The sequence below is a fragment of the Bos taurus genome, chromosome 2 (genome assembly GCF_002263795.3).
Source record: "Bos taurus isolate L1 Dominette 01449 registration number 42190680 breed Hereford chromosome 2, ARS-UCD2.0, whole genome shotgun sequence".
NCBI lineage: Eukaryota > Metazoa > Chordata > Mammalia > Artiodactyla > Bovidae > Bos > Bos taurus.
The window spans coordinates 51624634-51630633 of record NC_037329.1 but is presented as its reverse complement, the minus strand read 5'-3'; the positions used below and the strand labels follow the sequence as shown (position 1 = coordinate 51630633).

The 6000-nt window shown below is 38.2% G+C and overlaps 1 long non-coding RNA gene across 2 annotated transcripts in view; it reads left to right on the top strand.

Moving 5' to 3' along the window:
• The first annotated feature begins 302 nt into the window (after positions 1 to 302).
• LOC104971220 (uncharacterized) overlaps positions 303 to 6000 on the top strand; it is a 287688-nt gene continuing 281990 nt past the window's right edge. For both annotated transcript variants that reach the window (XR_001502271.3, XR_009491649.1), the window contains exon 1: positions 303 to 1524. This is a non-coding gene — a long non-coding RNA (uncharacterized lncRNA). The remainder of the gene's footprint in view (positions 1525 to 6000) is intronic.

Here is a 6000-nt window from a genome sequence, read left to right as displayed (position 1 = left end):
ATGTAATATTTCCATCCCTGGGACTAAATGTTGGCAGTTTAGAATTTGTTTTTGTGAATGCTTTCATGCTGAACTTATGGAACATAGCTGTTGGAAAGCACAAATGTTGTAATTCTTATGGGCAGTCAAATGTCCTTTGAAAAGTCACCCTAGATCCATCCGTAGAAATGGCATGTTGTAGACTGGACAGAACAAAGCAGCAAAAGAAATAAAGTGAAACCATGTTATCATTGGCTTCCCTTGAAACATATTAAAAACTCTCAGAAGAGATAATCTACAGTAGGGAATAGCACTGTGCTGGCCCGGGGTGTACAGGATGACCTAATGGGTCTTTTCCATCTCTAATTCCTGTGATACTGCAGATCTAAGAGATGGAGCCAGTAATTGCTTACAACATAGCAGATTCCTCTCTCTCCCTCCTCTTTCCCCCCTTCCCTGGAGTTCAGCAGAGAATCTCTTAAAATAAACAAAAACTGTGAGAAACTAAGAGAAGTCAGGGACTGGCCCACTTTTGAGATGCAGAATGTGGAAAGTATGAAGCGCTGATTTGACTATGAAGGCTGGAAAGCAGAGGGTCCAGAGCCATTTACACTGCAGGCAGTAGTTAAAAAAGGAAAAAAACAAAAAACAAAAAAAAACTTGAAAAAAATGGGTGTAACCCTGGGCTTTGATACAACTGGCCTTTCAGCCCCCACTTGAGATTTGCACATCCTCAAGGGAAGCTGTGGTTTGGAATACGATCGTGCATTTAATTTCACTCAGAGAACTTATTGGACTTGGCACCAAAAGAAAGAATTTGCAGTATATTTTTTGTCATGATTAGTGGCCCCCTCGCCACAACATTTGATTATTTTGGAAAGGGAAAAGTTAAATCCTTGTAAAGTTGTGATTTACAATTTTCGAGCATCCAGGTAGGGAGCATGACTTCTGCCAGCTTGATCATGGGATCCACATTTTATTCTAGCTCATTGATGTGAGAAAACAAAACAGTTCTGTGGGGGAAAATAGACTTGAAAATATATCCCTTGATTATCCTGGGAGATTTTTCTCTCCAAACTACATCTTCCCTCAGTCACATTGATTTTGGTATCCACTGGAACTTGTAGCAAGAAACTGGCATGTGGCTGGTTTACTTTTCATTTCTAATCTATAGTATCTGGTATTTTATTTTATCATTTGATTTCCTTGCCCTCGCAGTTATGTAAATCTTGAGGCAAAGGAGTTCAAAAGAGGTTCTTATTTTATACCTGGACATTTCACTGGACATTTTTTCTCAAGCTTTATAATTAAGATTGGAGAACTTGTGGGTATTTTAAATATATACTAAAATTTGTCCAAATAGCCAAAGGCAAAGGGAATGACCAACTGGGTAGCTGATGAATATTTTCCTGGTAGATGTACAACAACGTTCCCCACAACTGGGATGCTTTATCCTTTGACATTAAGAATGCTGTTTGCAGAAGTAACATTCCTTTGAACACTCAGCGTTCTGAAATCGTGTCCCGCCGCAAGGACTCAAGTAGGGTAAGTCTGAGCCTCGACACTGAGTAACGGCCAGGCTTAATTAGATTCTGTCCTGGTGTCCAGCACTTATATACAGTCAGTCGGGTCTTAAAATAAATCTTGAAGGGGAATTAATAATAAATTCCACTTCTTATACTACTTTTGAATTTTTTGGTCTATTTCTAGCTGGATTTGTACTTGTTTATAGTGTTTAGGCAGGGAGTTCTCACCATGCTTACTAAGTGAAAGCGATTTGCTGAATAATGTCAATGTAGCAATGTTAGTGGTATTGTTGGCAGAGAGAAAACACTTTTTCTCTCATTCTAGACTTGGACAGGAGATAAAGATAAATACATGAATTCCACTGGTATTTGGGAAGTACTATACTTGTCCCAAGTTGAGTGTGGTGGTTAAGGGAACAGATGAGTAAGGGCAAAGAGCCTGGGTTCTAATCCAAGCTGGCTGTGCGACCTGGGCAAATTGTTTATCTTCTGTAAGCCTCAGTTTTTTCATCTGTACAACGGAGTAAAACTACTTACTTTGGTTATTGAGGGAATGGAAAGAGTTAACATATCATTAATAACATAATGATTGGCACATGATAGGAATTCAACAAGAGTTCACTATAATGGCTGTTTGATTTTGACTTCATTAGCAGGATATTTTCTGGTTGTGTATTGTGGTACTTTAGATTCAGCTTCTCTGTGAAAGCAAGATAGGAGATCTACTTTCTCTCCACTTGCAATGATTTAATGACAGTCAGTCAGTAACAGTTTTCTTATTTGACCCCACCTTTACAAAGCTATTGTGAAATTTGAAACAAGACAATTTATTCTGTGCTAATGAGGCATCTTTCAATTGACAGTAATACCAACTTTTTCTTCCATAATTTCTCATGTTTCTAGGGATTCTGATCTCCTTTTTTCCACTTCTCTCCTTTCCTCTCCCCTCCCTTCTCACGAGCACATGTGCGTGTGCGCGCACACACACACAGTTTTTTTTTTTTTTTTTTTACTCTCTCACACCCTTCTCCAGGATTTACTTTCTTCTCTGATGGATTCATTCTAGGTGATCTATCTCCATATAATGGAAGAGCATAGGTGATTTTACAGCTAGCAATCCTGGAGAGTATATATCAAAATAATGCAGCACAGAGACAGTTCCCATAGCGAAAGCTAAGTTTTCCCTCAAGTATCAATAATAGGTATAAACTCACAAGTTACAACTTGTGGTCCATTTTTCTCTACATAAGATCATTATATATGAACAATTTTTTAATGCCTTTGCCTAAAGTAATGCAACTCTCCTATGTATTATATACACATTTACCCCTTCCAAAAGGTATATAAACTCTAGGCTCACTTTCTTACTGCATCCCAGGTCCAAGCTGAGTCTTTAGGGGATGTGTATTTGCTTTGAGTATAATACAGCAGTAATAATTTCATGGTTCACTCACTGAATGCTAAATGGTGATTTTAATTACCTCTTCCAGAGACAACAGAGAAGAAAAAGGGGGATAAATTCATTAAGACTAACATATAGAAAAGAGGAGGAGAAACAACTTATAGTGGTCAAGAGTTGTTGGTATATACTGTATTCTGTTGGACTAGAGTAGCAGGATCTCTTCCTTCTGGTGAGGAACACAGATTCCTCTCCACCAATCCGGCTACTCTTACATCTGCTCTCAGTGGCTCTTGTCCGTTGTCTATCATAGCTTCATCTGAGAAGGCAAAGGTTCTCCTGCTGTGACACATTGACTCTAACCAGCTCATGGCATCCTCACATGGTATCAGCACCCTGAGGAATGACTTGGGGATGGACCGTTCCCTTAGACCATTATTTGTTAAACTTTGAATTTCTTTGGTAAACATCTTTACAACCTCGGGCTTCCTGGTAGCTCAGATGGTAAAGAATCTGCCTGCAGTGTGAGAGACAGGGGTTTGATCCGGTTGGGAAGATCCCCTGGAGAAGGGAATGGCAACCCGCTCCAGTATTCTCGTCTGGAAAATTCCATGGACAGAGGAACCTGGAAGACCATAGTCCATGGGGTTGCAAAGAGTCAGATATGACTGAGTGACAAATGCACACACTTTACAAACTCAAAAGGCTGTCTATTTGTTGTTTTAGTTTCTTTTCTATAAGATTTTCACATATTATGATTCTATGATGCCCATTTTTTCACCTTTTAACAATTCAGAAATCAGGAAGTGTGTTGCAATCAGTAGTAGCTTAGATTTTATAAAATAAAGGAGCTTCTAAAATCAGTGAATGCCTGTAATCAAAGGCTGGATTCTAGACCCTGTTATGGGTATGTATTCTTTTAGTAAGAGTCTTGGTGTGTGTTGTCCACGGTTGTCCTGCTGTGCTGCTAAGAAACACATTAAAAAATGCAAAAATTTCTACACAATTCACTCGTTAGAGTGGTGGAATATGGAGGGACATGATGGACAAAGTCAAACACATTACCATGCCCATTTGTTATCTTTATGATTTTAAAAATTTGACTATTTATTCTTATAAATGGGCTTTCCTGGTGGCTCAGATGGTAAAGAATCTGCCTTCAATGCAGGAGATCCAGGTTCGATCCCTGGGTTGGGAAGATACCCTGCAGGAGGAAATGGCAACCTACTCCAGTATTCTTGCCTGGAAAAGTCTATGGACAGAGGACCCTGGCAGGCTATAGTCCATGGGGTCACAAGAGCTGGACACAGCTGAGCACCTAACACTTACAACGCTCTTACAAATACCTCTGATGTTCATCAGTGCTGTTTACCTTAGCACTGTCATCTAGAATACTACTCTGTTCTCTTCCAAAATATCTCTTGATACCACTTGCAGAGACACAATTGAGGTTGGAATTGACTCACATGGTTGTGATCAAATCTGGCATTTTCACCATGTGCTCATGAATTTTGTCTCCATAGTTTCTGTGAGGTATTAAGTTGTCGTTTGCATTAAAAAAAAAGTGACATCACTATGATCCTCATAGTCTTTTGCAGATTAAGTCTATCCTTAGAAAACTATTAGATTTAGTATATTTCCAAGGAACAGAGGTCAAGCTTATTTGTGACATAGATAATTTATCTGTTTTGTCTCCATCTAGCCCTCTCAGTTCTGTGTCCATTTGTTGTACCCACTTCCTTTTCAAACTGCACTTGAGTAACTCAGACTTTCCTGTTCCTTAAAACACACCTCTTTCAAAACCTCCATCAAGAAACAGGGCTGGTATTAATTAGTTTTACTCTAGTATGACTTAAAGTTAGTCTTAGCTGTGCTTTCCTTTTACACTGAAACAGGAACAGTGAGGATATTTCTCACTGAGCAGCCTCTCAAGTATGGCTAGTGAAGATACTGCCCACATTGACTAAAAATAAAAGTCTGCTTGGAGGATGGGTTAGATGAAGGTCTAGAACCATATTTGCCAAACATAATCATAAAAATTTATCTGGAGCATTAAAAAAAAATTTCCTGGGCCCTGTTCCAGACTTATCAGGTCAGACTCTCTGGAATAAGGTCTTGAGAATCATGTTTAATGAATTCCCCGGGCAGTTACTGTGTCCAGACAAATTGGCCTAAAATAAGCCAATAATGGGAGAGGATACAAACATGAGAGAGCACAGTGGACACCATAAGGCACTACATGACATGCAAAAGGTTGAAACTGATGAATCTTGAGGTATACTCACAGTTGCCATAATCACTGAAATGATTTTGTTCCTCTTAGAGTTCATTTCTTCCTTTTTATTGCAAACTTTAATACATCCAAAAGGTAGGAGGCTGTGTGCAGTTTGAAACCAGAGAGAGCAAATAAGACTAAATTTCCCATGATGGGATGGTGAAGATTGTGCGGAAGCAGGACATACTGCTATTCTGTGCATGTAAACAGTCCCTTGGTCTCATCTCATTTAGTTTTTGCTGAGTAACTTTACTCCAAATTTATCATTTTGTGGGCTTTCATTTCTTCATTCTTTAGTCTCTTAAACATTTTATTTATAATTTTCTCCAACTTTATTGAGGACTGATTGACACATACAATGATCTATATTAAAAGTGTATAAAATAATGATTTGATATACATGGTAGAATGATTACCAAAATGAATATAATGAATACATCCATCCCCTTGCTGTAATATTTTTTTGTGTGTATAATGAGAATGCTTACATTTACTTGCAGCAACTTTTAAGCATACAATACTGTATTAATAACTATAGTCACCATGCTGTTTATTAGATCCTCAGGACTTCTTTTAACTGAACATTTGTGCCCTTTACATACATCTCCCCCTTTTCCCTGCCCCCAGCCTCTGGTAACCACCATTCTGAGAGCATTATTCTAAGTGAAATAAGCGAGACAGAGAAAGACAAATACTATGTAGTATCACTAACATATTTAAAAAAAAAAGTCAAATTTCATAGAAACAGAATAGAATGGTGGGTACTTTAATTTTTTTAATATGAGATGATTTTGCAGGTATTTTTATTACTTTAGTAAACA